Raw genomic sequence first — 16529 nt, forward strand, 5'->3', positions numbered from 1 at the left:
CAGTCTACTTTGGCAACAACACTAACTGTACAAGAACACCGACAGCTATAAAACAGAGGTGAAAACAGATAACTTCATTTCTGTCTAAAGCAACTTCCAAAATCTTGTCTTCAGTGCACTTCACTCCCTCGCCCTCCCAGAACAAAATGCGTGTTTGCACCAAAGGCGTAAAAGTAATTTTAAGGCATTTCTGAAACCATTTGTTGGCTCAGCAATGGTGGCAGTGATTCACGGTCTGTCATTACATTTCAAAACTATGCAAGCATGAGATGAATCATCCCTACCAGGCAAAGCACTCCACTTTCTCCAAATCTACAACAAAGAGCCACGGCTTCAATTAGCCAGTCCTATTTCCAAGTTCCCCAATCAGATTCAGAAGCCCACTGAGCAGAGCTAGAAGCAAAGACCTCACAGCACCATCTAAACTCATAAAAGGGAACAGCTGTGTCCAAATCAAAGAGTAATTTGCTCCACAGTAGACAGGAAAAATTCTTAACAGGATGAACAGCAGCTATAACAAATATGGCAATCTGGATTTATTAGGTGGTTGATTTAATTTGCTGAAAAAGTGTTTTCTAGCAACCGTAAAAAGCAAGTATTAAAACCTATCTGCATGAAGACTCTATCAGAATTTCAGATGTATGAAATGACTGTTTTTACTGGAAAATTAAGGGTGAGTTAAGGCTAAAAAATAAAGCTGGACAAATACATGGACAACTTTATTTTTTGTTCTAATTAGGCAAAGAAATTACTATATGACAAACTTTTCCCCTGCCTTATGTACAGAAAGAGAAGACAAAATGGCCTTAAATGCTCAGGTTCATATATGAACCCAAAGTTAATAATAACTTAAGGTCTTTGATAGAGTTTTTCAGAGGTGCTGCAATCTATATTTCACCACAATTTCATATCTTGTTTTCATCTGAGCCTGATTGCTGTCTAGATGGTTTCAGCCCTTACTTGTGTTTACCATATGCACGTTCTGCTTGATTGTTGCAGGGGTGTGGCAGGCTGCTAATTGGGTGCACACCTGAAAATACTGCAAAATGCCTGTGAGCTGGTGGTAGGAGGCAATGCATATCAAAGTGATAGATGGTTGCCTTATAAATACAGGCAGGAATTGTTTGTTAAGGGCTGTGGATGCTCCCAGAAGAATGTTCAACAGTGAGTTAACAGGTTTTTGCTTTAAATACATTTTTTTTTGTTTGAAAATATTGGTTTGTCATAGTCCTCTTATGAAATGTACTTTTTCAATGGTTTTGATCTGTAATTAATTTATTGGGGGGTTGTGTTGCTAAAGAATCTCAAAATGTTCTATCTTTTGCCGAAGAAAAATTTTTTGTTCTGAAATTTGAAGTGCATCATTTGAGCAGGTAGATACAATTATATTATATGTACAAATATATTAAATTACTAGTTGTAGATAATGGAAAACTTTCATCTTTCTTCCTTAGTTTAGGTAGAAATAAAACTGCATTACTTAACGACCAGAAAATAGAAATAATGTCAAGAGGTGTGTGATGATTTCTGTAAGGAAAATGTGGATATAATAATCTGAGTAGGAAAATTACTTAAGACATATTTCATTTAAATGCTTTTGATCTTGATAGAAATGTTTGATTGGAAAGCTTCTTGAAAAGAAAAAATCTAGCTGAAAAAAAATTGTGTAGAAAGAAAAAATATTTCAACAAATATTAAACTTTCCTTTGTAAAGACTAATAAGGACTGTAGCAGTTTTACGTTCTTGTTTTGCTTAAATCTCTTTTCAAGGAACTTGAAAAGCTAAAATATTACTCTAAAAATGAACACTTTCATTTGTTCAAGAACTTAGTTTTGTTCAGATTAACATTTTCTTGCTTAATATTTCCTGTTGTATGTATAAAGGTAGTGTGAAGATGATGTAAAAAGCTATCAAAACACAAACCAAGAAATTTTTTCTTAAGTATTTTGAATTGTAACAAATGCTTATAAAAGATGCCTGTTGCTATAGGAAAGACAGCATTGATCTACTGTGCCTCCCTTTTTTGTACCCTCAGAGTACCTACTCCTGTGAAGTCTATACTATCTGCAACGTTTGTACATTGATCAGTCATGTATACTCACATATTTTCTGGACAACTTGTGCATTCTAGCATAATAACCTGTTACTTGTTATAATTCCATTAGTCTAAGTCTTTCATCTGTAGTTGACGTCAGTATAAGTCCCACACTTTGTACATTTCTTTGCCCTTCTTTAGAATTTTAAATAATATTTTCCTAACTTGCAACACTACAAACAAATTATTAGGTAATATTAGTGCTACCAGAATGGTGCAATATTGCTTTGGTTGAGGATGCAGAAATAAGAATTTTGACACTCTTATTCTGATGATGATTACAAATCAGAAAAAATTCACTACTAATCCAAAAAAACTTACAATCCATCTGAAAGCCACTTGATGAGATTAAGTTTTGAATATGTTCCTTCATCTATTTTTACTGGAGTTTTTGAAGTAAGTCTGCGATGTCTTTCACACACTATTGCATAAAGTGTGCCCAGCAAGACAGAAAGATATTAACTATAGTTTGGGGTTTTGGGGGCCAGGGAAGGAGAACAATATCAAACAACTTTTACCAGAATTCTAATTGACTACACAATTTTTTTTCTATTTTATTTTACTTATTAATTGTTGTGTTTTTAAACATAAGGCATTTGATATTTAGTTTAATTCTATATGTATGAAGTCATATACTTCAAAACACTACTATGGCAAATTAATTTCCTTAATCTCATTTGAGACTGCATATAACGGAAGGGAGGTGTTTCTAAGACAGACATTGCGCTGCTAGAATAACAGTGACCGTATCCTGCCCAGGTCAAATATGCAGTTGCTGATGGTAACAAGAGGAATGTCTGATGGCCCAGTGTGCGGTTCCCTTATTAGAAAAAAACGTAGGGAAAATTATTTTCTGCAGGAAGGTAGTTTACTGTATTCCCTGCATTATATTACAAATATATGAATCTCTCATCATGGAGAATTCCTCCTGACAGGTGTTTTCACTGGATGCTTAAATCTCTGCTCTTTGTGCAGAGAAATTGAAAGTGCCTTTCTACATACCACAGGACAGATACTTAAATTCCTCAGTCAGCTTTTGTTCAGTTCTTGCTCAGGCATATCTCTCATTTAAATTGATTTTGTTGAGTGACTGACTAGAATTGACTGAAGAAATTAAGATTCTTCTATCACAGAGCTGATTTTGGCTTGGAATGCTGTTAAATTAAAGAAGCTGATTAAATGACATGATAGCCTATGGGATTTCAATATCATTGGTGAAAAATGGATGAAAGTATCCATGGATATGAGGTGACGGTTGTAAAATAAAAGGCAGTTCCTTGTGACTCGGTTAGACAGAAATATTCTTTCTTCACCAAAGGGAAAACAGCCTGGATCGACATAATACAGAATCATCCACTTGCCTGCTGCCAGTGACTGGATGTCAATACCCAATGACTCTGTTGCTCCTTTTACATTTCCATGCTTAATGCAATGATGGGTGAAGGCTAAGACTAAACAAGTCTAGGCACTGATGAAGCAAGATATTAGAATTTCTACCAAAGTGAAAGGGAAAAGAAATACAAAACTAAATTAAAGACTAAACAACAACAAAAAAAACCAACGTAACCAAAACCATGATATTTTTCTTTATTTTATTGAGGCTCTGTGACTATTTGTGGTGGTATTGTAAAAGCTTATCATTATGCAGCCTGCTAATAAGATGTACTGGAATCTTAACCTCTCTAACTGCTGTTTTTGTAGAGGATTTTGAGGATGGAGAATGAATGGACAAGATGAATGGTTATGAAATGATAGCCTTGATAGTCTTATATTAACAGACTTTAGTATTAGAACAACTATCGTTGAGAACTCTCTTCCTAACTTATCGCTTCAGCTACCATTCAACCCCCGAACCACTCAAGACAGTGACATCAAAATACAGTGTGAGCTGCTCTTGCAAATCCAACTTCAAAGAGGTTCTAGCAGCAGCATTAAAAACAAGTGGTATGAATGCAACTTGCAAACTTGATGTTTATAGAAGAACATAATACGGTGCATTTAATCAAATTGTTAAAATACTGGAGAAGTTGCATTTCACAGTAGCACTTTGAAGTTGAACTGATACTTCAGAAGTTTCTAACCAGATCAAAATTTTCTAAACCAAGCAGGATTTTTCGTCAACTCAAGAAAGACTGTACTTGTGTTTTACAGGTGTTTCTTTTGTTATTACCCCATGATACAGTTTGAAGATGTTATTTTTATTTACACCAAATGTTAGCTTAAATATTATAGATTGCAACAAAATATGGATTTTTCAACACAACATTGCTATTGTTGAAAAAGCTATTTTCTGCAGGAAAAAGCTATAACACAGGGCTTGATGATAAAACACTACATCAGCTTATATCTAAGTTCTAAAATTGGTCTGGATATGGACTGACATGTGGCAGGTGTATTTTGCAAAAGAGATAAACCTACCCACTAGTTCAGGTTTACTTGTAAATATTTTATCTCCTAGGAATCCAAGACATTCAGCCTTTGCTTTAGGACACTGAAAAAAATACAAAAGAAATATGCTTGGCTCTGCATAGTGCACAGCTAACCCATACTGTCATCAGAGAATGTGATGTTCATAAATTAAACATTCATGTCTGGATGAGCAAGAGGTGTGCCATAGAAATGTTGGTGTAGCATAGATAGTATGAATCTGACTCCAAGCAAACATCTTGTAACTAAAGAGAACTTACCTGAATGTATTCAGGGACAAATCAAAACCAAAATTCTCAGGCTTTTTTTACAGAAGTCCAGTATAACAGGTCTCTGCATATACATTCAAGGAACAAATTTGAATTAATCCCACATTTGGTTAGTCAGTGTATGCAATGTACTCGGGGATGGTAAAATTGATTGTCAGGTGTGAAAGAGGAGAATGGCACAAAATGATTGGCCAAATAATCAGGTCTGTTTTGCCAGTTCTCATGATGCAGACTGAGTAAAAAAAGGGACAAAATCCTAAAACAAGTATGCCACTGGACTAAGTATGTGGCATACTGATGCATTATCGTGAAGCCTGCCAGATTACATTGCAGAAAGGTGTGCATGTGTAAAAACAACTTTTATTTACTATTTCTATGGCACGAAGCATTAAATAAGCAATGTTCAGGATTGGTCTACTCAATTGCCCCATTTGAAATGCAAAGTAACAATTGAAACAAGTTTTCTCTATTGCTTTTAATCTCTGATTGCTGCTTAATAGAAGTTTCAGATGCGGGGGGAAGAAAAACCAAAACAGTCAACCCAAAATCCAAGGAAAAAGATGCTTCTGTACACAGAGTTCTGTTTCATGATTTGAAATAACACCATTATGGTGTTAATATTGCACCTATTATAACTGAAAACACCACTTGTGTTTTCAAATTAATTACTTTTCCTGAGTATATTGGTGAAGCTATACAAGACTGAAAGGTTTAATGTAGGCTTGTCAGGGATACATTATTTTACTTAAAGTTTTATGTCTGTGGAGGGTGAGAAAGGAGGAAGGAAAAAAAAAAAAATCCTGAAAGCTTGTTGAAGTCAACATTGGCTTTAAGACTGATTATATACTTCAAGCTCTACGGGGTGTCTAAGGCAGAATTGGTCCATGCCCCTCATTTGACAAAAAACTAGTAAGCAATCCAGAAGAAGCTGCTAGACATCAAAGGGGAAAAGAATCCAGTTATCTAATCATTTAAAAGATGAATCTGTGTGTCTTATGTCAAGCATGTTGGAGAGATATCACTGAAGTAGCTCAGAAGTGCATTTTTGCTTTATTTTCATGTGATGCTGCCTGAAATATTACTGGTGTGAAATATTGAGGAAGTTACCTTCACGATGTCCGTTTGAGACAAAAGTGCATGAGAGTACAGAATACATTATCCTGGTGTTTCTAATCGGGAATTTAAGAGCAGTTGTTGTACCTGTTCCTTCAGCCCAGCATAATGTCCTGTGTGGATTTTTCAGGTTTTTGGCTCAAGAAGAGTGTGTGATAAATTGATTGTTACTCACAAGCAGAAGGAGTAGCCTGAACACAGTCTTGGGCCAGAGCGTGTGCGTGTGTTCTGCAAGGCAGAGGAAGAGGAGGCTTTCCCTACTGCTCCATATGGAGCCCCAGCAAACTGGGCTCCTTTGCAACCAGGCATCTGTAGCTATTGCCTCTGCCTGAACTGGTGCTCACGGCTGGGAGAGACCTGAGACAGGACACGTCAGGACAGGCAATGGATGCCTGGGGATAGGAAGAACCACAGACTTTACCCTCTTTAAAGCTAAAGCTCTGGCTCTGTGTTTTAGGGGATCTGGAAAACTATTTTTTCAGTCTCTACTGAGTCTAACATGAGGATATTGAAGAAAAGTGTTTTCACAGAGTTTAGCTTTATTTATTTAAGCTTAATTAAAAGATCTAAAGCACCAGATAGACTCGGTGTCCAGACTCCTGCAGAGCATCTAAACATGCCAGCCTAACAGCTTTCTCCCCGTTTTCAGTAGTTTCAAAACCTACTTGTTTTCTTCAGTTTGCTTCTCCCCTGTGCCCAGTGGAAAGGCATCTAAAGTGCCCTTAGCTGAAGAGTTGTCTGTATTCTAGGTGATACTGTTTACCTCTGTGGAAATATTCCTCAGAAATTACAGTAGGTATCACTGTAATTGTTTTTCCCTAACTTTATTGCATTCAATTTTCCAAAGCACCATTTCATATATTGTAAACTGAAGGGACCCAGTAGATTTTTCAGGTCTTCCAGCCAATAACCTTACCATCCCTGGATGGGGACTTTTTTGTGAATCTAACTCTTTCATTTTAGTCCTGAAGAATGTGCCTCTCTTGCCTTGAATCTGGGCAGTTCTCTGCAAGCAATCGTATTGTACAAATTAATGAAAATTTAAGGTTGCAGCCTACGGAGGGTGAAGCTGAGATGAGAGCCCCCCAGGGTAGCAACTTGGCAAGATTGCTGCTCAGCCTCATGATCTCCCACAGCTCTAGCTAGCCAGGCAATTAGAAACAGCCTCCATAGTAGCTTAAAACCAAAAGAAAAGGGTTGGCTGGTAACAAGGATGGAGAATATTGTGGAGCAATTTCAGGCTTAAGCAGTAATGCTGATGGCCATCAGAAAACAGCTTGTGGCATCCAAAAAGAAATGTATTCCAAAACCAGGAAAAAGTGAGCTGGGACCTCGTTTTCATCTCCCAAGGGAGAGATGGATACAAAAAGCCTGACTGGGAAGAAGCTGGGGCCAAAGCTGGCCACTGGCCCCCTCGGTGCAGGAGCCTGAGTTGCCATCTCTGGGGAGAGTTCACTGCATGAAAAGAAAAGCTTTGTTAAAAGCATCCTTTCACCAAGAGCACTCAAGGGGCAGAGAAAAGCAGCAGAGAGCCTGGCTGAGCCCCTTTGGCAGAGCAGCTGTCAGTACAGAGCCCTCCTAACACAGTTTGTCCCAGATGTGGGCAAGGAAAGGTGTGGAAGGAGCCCATGGCAGTGCAGTTACACGAAGATGGACAGGAGCTGCATCAATATGTCTCATGTCCTTCAGCAGTCTGGCATTGTACTCTTTTTCTTTGATTTCAGGACATCTGTGGGTTGAAAATAAGCCACCTGTTCTGCACAGGACAGATTCTATTTTCTCACTGGGACAATTATAAGAACTTGGAAGTATAATTTCTGTCTAACTTTTACCTCCCAGAGGTTTTTCTACTTTAAATTGCCTTTTTTTTTTCCACCGGTACATATTTTAACATTTCCTGCTTTCCAAATTCCAATGCTCTGATTACCCAGGTCTATTTAGGAAGGAGAGCTACTGCCAACAGATGGATCACAAAAGCTTATGTGCCTTCAAATGAAACTAATCTTTCTAATTTACTTTTCCCTGCAGAACATTTTTACGCTTTCCTCATTTCTTTAGAGTGCAACTCTCAAAATCATCTGTTTGACCATGTTCCCAGGGTGGTATTTGTGATATAATAAAATATAAACATAAAAAAGATAGCTATGCTTAGTTTAAAAGTCAGGTAGGTTTCACAGGTGTTGCTGAAGAGCCCTTTATTATTTAGAAGTGACACAATAACATCACAATTACTGTTACCGTGGATGAATATTCATGAATGGATTAGGTATTGTAGTAGTGCCGAGTGAACTTCAAAAGGCTTAGAGTTAAGTTCTGATGCAGATAAGTATTCAAAAGTCTGGATGCTCATCTGAAACAGCTAACTTGCCTCGAGGAATGATGTCAGGCATGAATCTGAGAGGTTTGAAATCAGTGCAAGTTAGACCTCTGGCACAAAGACCTAGGGCTGTCACTGAGTAACTCATGGAGAGAAAAAAAAAAAAAAAAATTGGCTGTAAAGCATAGGTCCCCTAAACCAAGAAATCCCTGTGGAACACGTTACGCACCTTTTTGAGTATTGTGACCAGTACTATCATTCAAAGACCTGTCTGCACCCTTCAAGCTTAATGAAAAATTTCCCACTGTGATGGCAGAGCTTTGTGGACTTCCCTCCTGTCTGTCGTCAGAACTTGTGGGAATCTTGCTTCTCTGCTGTCTTTAAGAGATGAGCAATAACCTACATTTCTTCATCTGTAGGCAACATTAAATTGCTTGTCTGGACTTAGTGGAACCGAAGATCTATGTTAACCAGAAAAATCAGTTCATGAAAATAGATGCAATAGGATGATTAGAAGAAAAATTAGTAAAATTTCACCTGTTTGATGCAACTTCATTGCAATGGCAAAGGCCAGCTCCTATTTGTCTTTGAAGCAACAGCAATAAAGATGTCATCCCCTTTAAATGTCCTTATCTCAGACTTGCCTGGGAAGTATTTATGAATGGGTCCTGGCTGTGGTCAGTGCATCTGAATGTCCAAGGGTCAAGCAGGATGTTATATCCCTCTTTGCTGCAAGCCATGTTCAGGCCAAACAGGAAAACAAATGTGCTTCTACGGAAAGCACATCACTCTTTAGGTTTCATAATGGCAAGATCTAGGACATATCGTAGCTTGGTATAGCTAAACCCTTGCTGTTGTTTCCTGTATTAACCAACCTTGGTCCATGCCAGGCTATCTTGAACCTAATTGATTAATTTGGTAAAGTATGGTGACTGCACACCAACCATATGTTTTAATCTCCAGTCTTTGATATCAGTCATATTTCTTTGATTGCACCCAGAAAATTGTGGAACCTTCCTTATTTATACTGGATGGATTTTAAAGAGACCTCAAGTTCTTCTAATTTTTTTTTTTTTTTTCCCCCTAAAGAAAAAAAAACCACATATCTTGCCAGGCAGGACTTTACCCTTAATGTTTCCATTTTAACCCATAACAGAAGGCAACCACGGAATTTACCGTACTTGATTAAGATATTGGTGTCCTGCTTCTGAGGATGACTAAGAACTGATTCTTCTTCAAAAAGCTGTATAACAAAAACAAAAAAAAAAAAAATTGTAATGATCTCAGTTTTGCAGCTCAGGAAAGGAGGAAGGTCAGAATTATTTTCTATCTTTAAGCAATTAACCAACATCCTAAAAAAAAAAAAATTTAGATCTTTAGTCTCAAAAGTATCAGTTGAAATCTCTTCTTTACTGGCTATATGTAGGATTAGACATTTAAAGAGGAGTTCACTGCTAAAAGGAGTATCTTAGACTTTCCAAAAACACCGTGAAGGAATGGGGGTTTTGCTATGTGAATACTGAGTGTGTTCACTCAACAACAAGAAAAATATCAAATTACCACTCTTGTGGCAATAATATCTCCTCAGTCTTTTAATCTGTTTTAAAAAAATCTACAGAAGTAAAATGAAAGGTCAGGCTTATGTTCATGCACAGACAGGGAAATAAAGGTCTGTGCAAACTGCTGGGGCTGGAGGCTGAATTTCCTTCCAGTACTGACTGCAGTGTCACAGTGGCTTCACCACAGTCAAAGGAACAGCTCGGAACTGACACACGGGGAAAGCAGATCAGGATCTTACCCATGATGAATGATGCATTTTCAACCTGGATAGCTGCAATATGAACTGACAGCAGTTTTCCCAGGTGAAAATAGATAAACTCATTGAACCTTCTGGCAAGGCTCTACTGTTTCATCAGTTACGCAAATCATTGTGTTATTCCTCGGAAAAAAAAAACAATGAGATGCACAAAAATGAAAAAATGCCAGCTCCCCAATGAAAATTTAATACGCTACACATGTATTCATAAGCAGTAGAATCGTTATCGGGTTTTAGGGTTTTTATCCAATTGCTTTTGCAGTTTTGGTGAGGTGCTGGACTGACACAAACTACCTGAAGTTTATGTATCACAAGTCCAGTGAGGCATTTGAACCGTATGTCCCCTGGAGTTCCTGGACTCCTTGTGGGAATCCTTTAGCTAAGGAGTGGCAGTGTGTGTGACTCCCTTGTACGTCTTGACCCAAAGGAACTTCCTTACAATTTCCAGCCTGCATAAAACTATTTCTACTGAACCTGCCCTTCAAATAAGAGCTTTAACCTATTCATGCCCTGCCCTGACTTCATGCCATAGCTATATATTCATCTGAATGCTCTATTGTACAGTTTCTTGGACACTATTTGTACTTGGACACTTTGATTTCTACACGCTTACAGTGTTATACTTTTTTTTTTTTTACCACTAGGCATGAGCACTTCTCTGCTATTGAACTTTTTCATTGCAGTCTCTCTCAAGCTGAGCCACTATTTCCTACTGTTCTTTACATTTCACCATCTTTCCACAGCCTGTCTTGGGTGTTGCATGTGTGGCACGGCACTGCCAGAGTGCCTGGTAAATTCAGAGATCCTCCTGTGGGTTGTAAAACCTCCAGGGCTGGGGGAGAAACCCCACAGCTAACGTTTCTGTACAGCATTCACGGGGGTCACAGTGACAGGGCTCAGTTTGCAAGCGTTTGACTTTACACGAGATACTGAAGTCCAACTGCACCTGGTCAGGTAAGACCGCAGAGAAGCGACACCTGCAGAGTAGTGTTTTGCTTCTACCTGCGTTCAGTTTGAAGAGGGGTGTGACAGAGATTTGTGAGCTGCAGACCATTCCAGGCAAGCCATTAGAAGCAGTGAAAGAGAGAGGCAGAGGAAAAAAGAGAATTCTAATTGTTTCAGCTGAAAAGAAAATAACTGGAAGTCAAAGCTGAAATGTAAATACCATCTCAGAGGGTGAGATGGAAAATACTTTCCATGTAATCTTTAAGAACTGAGGTACAATTTTTGGTTTACAACCATGATTTTCATTTGTAAACCGTTTTCTTTGTCCCCAGAAGGGTCATGAGCTATTTCTAAGAAACAGTGAAGAAAAAGTAGCCCAAGCCCATGAGCTTAAATTTACTGTAGAGAACTCTGTAATTTCACTGGATTATTTTTTTTTTGGCTGGCAAACTAAAGATTGAAAATCACTGGTTCAGTGGATTCCTTTCAAGTGTTAAAATGATGGTGTCATGGAGGTTTAGTACTACAACATTACCTTGAGGAGAAGCTGAGTAAATTGTGCCATTTCAATTATGTTAGGTGGTGGTACATCTCAGAGTCCCCACCCTGAACGCTGGGGATCTCATGGAGAAGTGTCCTGGTGAAGATTCCCTTTGGCCTTCATCCAGTAAGTACAGCAAAATGTATTCTCACAGAGGAAGGCAAAGCAAATCACAAGGGAGGAACTCGTGTTGTGGGTTTTTGTGGGGTTGTTTGTTTTGTTTTGTTTTGTTTTATCCTGAACAATTCATAAGGTAGATGGAGACTTTGGCTGAATTAATGGTTGTCTGTGGATAAGGAGTAAAATTGCCAAAAAAAGTGGCTAGAAACATGTTTGTTGTATTTCACCTGGACTAATTTTAAAGAGATTTACAAGTACTTTGAACCTGAAATTTCCTGGTGAAATCACAGATCTTTCTGCAATGATTAGCACCTCTGAGCTAAGGCTGAGACCTTCAGGTCTTCTGAGTTAAAAGCAAATTACTCATCCAGCTCCAGATGAAGGTACAATAGCATTAAAATGTTATTAGATTACAAAGAGCAGATTTAGGACAGACTTGTACATGTATGCAGTGATTCTGCGGGAAGAATACTAACTGGGTTTTGTGGGCTTGTCTGTTGTTTGTGGGGTTGTTTGGGGGGGGCAGGGTGGTGTTTTGTTTATTGTTTGGTTTGGGGAGTTTTTTTCTTCTTTAAGAATGAACAGGAATTAAGGCAACATAAATGAAAGTTTTTTCTAACTTGAAGTATATCTGAGTGGGTGAACTAACAAAATAAATCCAGGATTCCATATCTCCATTTCTAACTTTATGTCTCTTGGATCCCTTCTTATATTTGGGCCGCTGAAGATCCATATGAAGAGGGAAACAAAGCTGTCTTGCAACCCTTGTGGTCCTGTGCATTCATCACAAAGGATTAGAGGTCCAGTATATTTGTATTTGTTAGTAATAATATATTTTACACATTCTACAGACAGCACTGGTTTCCTATTAAAACAGAAGTCACATATTTCCCTTCTGAAGAAAATACCTGATTAAATAATATTTATTCATTAATATGTACGCAGAGCATGTTGATGTTGAAAGCAACCATATCTTCGAGGAAAATCTCCTGTATCTGTCAGTGCAACTAAACCTAAGACAGACAGACAGACATAGTCCTTTTACATGCAAAATCCTGCTGAAAATTCCAGTTTGATGAAGCAGTGAGGAATCTGGGGGATTTTCTGGAGGACAGTTCCCAGCTATGGGTATTCAGGATTATTACCCGGAGAGCCAGCCTTGCTGTCAGGAGATAGTCAGGCACCAGCTGCAATTTGGCAGTGGAGAAGCAGAACAGCAGTACACAGCAATCAGGTGTTCCTAAAAGCAGGCAGCATGTACAGACCCAGACGTGCACGTTTAGGGAACAGGAACAGGCAGCCCTTTGATCATGCTGTTCCCCAAAGAGAGTCTACTCTCATGCATCACATAATCCTTTTTGTCTGTCTGCTCATTGCTCGACGCAGTTTCTTGTACACCTTAATCTCCCAAAGCAAATTCCTCCATACCTCCCTAACCATGGCTAAAATGTTTCTCTTTCAAGAGGGGAAAAATACTGATCCACAGCTGAAATATATCCTCTCCATATGTCATGGAAGGTTAGGAAGGTGGGCTGCTCTTCTTTGTCTTCCCACCAAAAGATAGATTGTTAGGGAAGACAGGGGAGTAGGAAGAGTGGTTCCACACCTAGATCTCCACAAGCTTTGTTTTCTTTTCCATCCCAACTAAAATGGAGACCTTCAAAATCATACATCCAAAACCAAACTAACCCCAAACCCAAGACATTAGATCCAGAGAGTAGCCAGCTGCTGGTTTGAGCTGTGCAATGACTAAGAGATAGAATTTGAATATGGGTCTCCTACAATAATGTCATTTCCAAGATATTTGTGAGAGTAGAGTGCCTGTCTCCTTTCCTTCCAGGAGCTCTTTTTTAATCTCGGGAACTCACTAGATGAAATTTTTATTGAAAAAAGTCAGTTTCAATGACAAACAAAAAAAATTATTGGGAAAAAAAGCTGATTTCTTTTGTATTAGTCCCAAGAGACTTCAGCATGCTAAAACCCAAAACAAAACAAAAAGCCCACACACAAGCTAAGAACACAGGTAATAGTAGGAAACTGTTTAGAAAGACTGTGTTTAATACAGCCTCAGGGAAGAGGGATACTATTTCCAGAGAAGTTCTTTAGGTTTCTAAGAAACCTTAAGAAGTTTGTCCAGGGGGTCCTGTTCATCCATGCAGGCCTCCTGGCATTTTCCCCTGATTTCTTTCTTGTTGGGATGCATTGCTCCTGAGCTCGGAGGATCCTTGATACTGAACAGCTTTCTTTGGCCCCTCTTCCTGTTGAGGTTTTATCCCATGGTACCCTACCAAGCATATCCCTGAAGAGGCCAAAGCCTGCTCTCCTGAAGCCCAGGGCAGTGAGCTTGCTGTGCACCCTCATCGCTGCCCCAGGGATCCAGAACTCCACCATTTCATGGACACTGCAGCCAGAGCTGCCCTTGAGCTTCACATTCCCCATCAGACCCTCCTTGCTGGTAGGAACAAGGACCAGCGTGGCACCTCTTCTCATTGGGTCCTCTGTCACTTGGAGGAGGAAGTTACCATCAAGACATCCCTGGAACCTCCTGGATTGCTGATGCCTTGCTAGGGCAAGACAGAACACATTTGTACACATATAGACATGTGTCCTTACATATACCTTACTGAAGAACAATGAAAAAAGCTATATCTAGTAATAATAAGTCTCCAACCTTGAGGTTAAATATTCATTTTCTGTTCAAGAGAGAGAAGAACAAATATGGACTTTCGTATCTGAATATTTGTCTCTATACTTCTGTATCCTCAGCCTGACACCGTTATGAAATGCTTATGCAAGTAAATTAAATTTTAATGGTAAGTGAACGCTATTCTTCCTTGGCTACATGTTTTAAATTAATACGTAATTTCACTGGAGGCTAAGAAAAGATGTCTCTTCATGTACCTTGGTGCATCCAGGCTGAGAGGTAGGGCACACTAAACAGTAGCTGGGACAAATTTTCAAGGCTTGTGTAGTCTCTTAATCAGAGTCCATTACAGATGCAATACAAGTTAATTCTAACTAATAAATATCACCTTTCACACACAATTAAATCAGAAAATAAACTGTATTTGGAGAATAATATTTATGTTTTCTGCATTTAGCATTTTTTAAATTTTCCATTTCCAAACTTTCACATTTTTAAGTCCTGTCTTAGGAAGTGTAAACATAATTATAAATTCCTGAAAGAGCAATCACAGCACGGCCAGGGTCGGAAGGGAGCTCTGGAGACCATCTAGGCCAGCCCCCTGCTAAGGCAGGGTCACCTGCAGCAGGTTGCACAAGGTTGCGTCCAGGTGGGTTTTGAACATCTCCAGAGAAGGAGACCCCACAGCCTCTCTGGGCAGCCTGTGCCAGGGCTCTGCCACCCTCAAGGTAAAGAAGTTCTTCCTCATATTCCTGCATGTTCTGACAGTGTACCTGTATTACTCGCAAGTGGCCTGTCCCTTTTTCCACATCCCGTAAACTTCCTTCTGTTTTGAGTTTTGCCAGAATACCCCCCAGCAGCCACAGAAATCGGTGCACGCAAGGGGGCAGAAGGGCAAAAAATGGTTGGGGATGGGGGCTTTTGCAAGGCTTGGAATCGAGGACTGGGGAAATGTCAAGGAAGAAGAGGCTCTTGGGAGCACTGCCACTCAGATGAAGCTCACATGCAGAACCCCATCAATACTCCATGTTTAGTCTGTTTGCCTGCATGCAGTAACCATGCAATACACATACCAAAACGTGGGTTATTTGGGTACATATACTTGGCTAATTCTTCCATAACAATCTTACTTACATCATCCAGGCAGATCACAATGGTGGTCTTCATGGCATCTGATGGGAGTGAAGATGATGATTAAGGCTGGGGCAGAGTTAAGGGTACAGAAGCATTTGTAACATTAGCATCTGCTGATTTCTCAAATCTTCTATAAAATTAATATCTCCTAGGCCTGCTTTCATTTTTTTCTCAGAGCAGAGGGAAAAAGAAATACATGCTCCAAATTTAGCAATATTTTATAGGCATAAATCAATATATTTGTGATAGGTGGATAAAGTCCCTTCTCATTAGATCCCTTCTCACCATAATTCATTTTCTTCAAACATATATATCTATATGGAAATATAGCATCTATATTTATAATCAAATGGACATCTGTTTTGACACTGATTAAACATATTGTTGTTAATTTTTGAGGGCAAGCATTGCCTAATAGGGTGGTTCAATCCCGTTGTCACTTCTATAGGGATACAGAATCCTCTTAACAGATGGACAGAGTTCAGTTTGTCAGTGACTTGATTACATACAATCTAACAGCTTAACAGCTGTGTAGTGGCTTATGCGAATTATTTGCATGAGCAATTTATCAACAAGATAGCCTACAAGCTTTACTGAAACTTCTCACAGTTATGTTTAGGAAGGTTGTTGTGTTATTTAAAGTGTTATTAATTAGTAATGCTTGCTTTTGTCACAATTTTCTGACACAAGCAGCAAGTTGGACTGTAATTGTGTCACATATTTATCCAGCTGTTCTTCAACAGCATCTTCACAAAGAAAACCTGGCAGAAGAAGGCTGTCTTCCTTTCAGGCTGCTCTGTAGAAGGGTGCCCCTGAAAGGAGAAGAGGGCCAGTTATGGAAGCTACTCCTGGCCTGCTGAGAAGAAACTCCTCAGGATACAAGAGATTAAATCCTTTCTCCATTGAAATTATGATATTTCCATTGACACTGGTGCTGTAAAATTTCACTTAAAACACTTATGCATACAAAATCATGGTATGTTCTCTAGTGTTTGCTAGTGAAATGGAAGTGCTTAGATGTAAAGGAGACCAGACTGGTGTCTTTCACGTGGTATTTCTCATAAATACGGGTCAATGCTTTGCTCCTGTTGCCCTTGTGTTACAACT

Source organism: Falco biarmicus, chromosome 12 (assembly GCF_023638135.1).
Source record: "Falco biarmicus isolate bFalBia1 chromosome 12, bFalBia1.pri, whole genome shotgun sequence".
In the NCBI taxonomy this organism is placed as follows: Eukaryota; Metazoa; Chordata; class Aves; order Falconiformes; family Falconidae; genus Falco; species Falco biarmicus.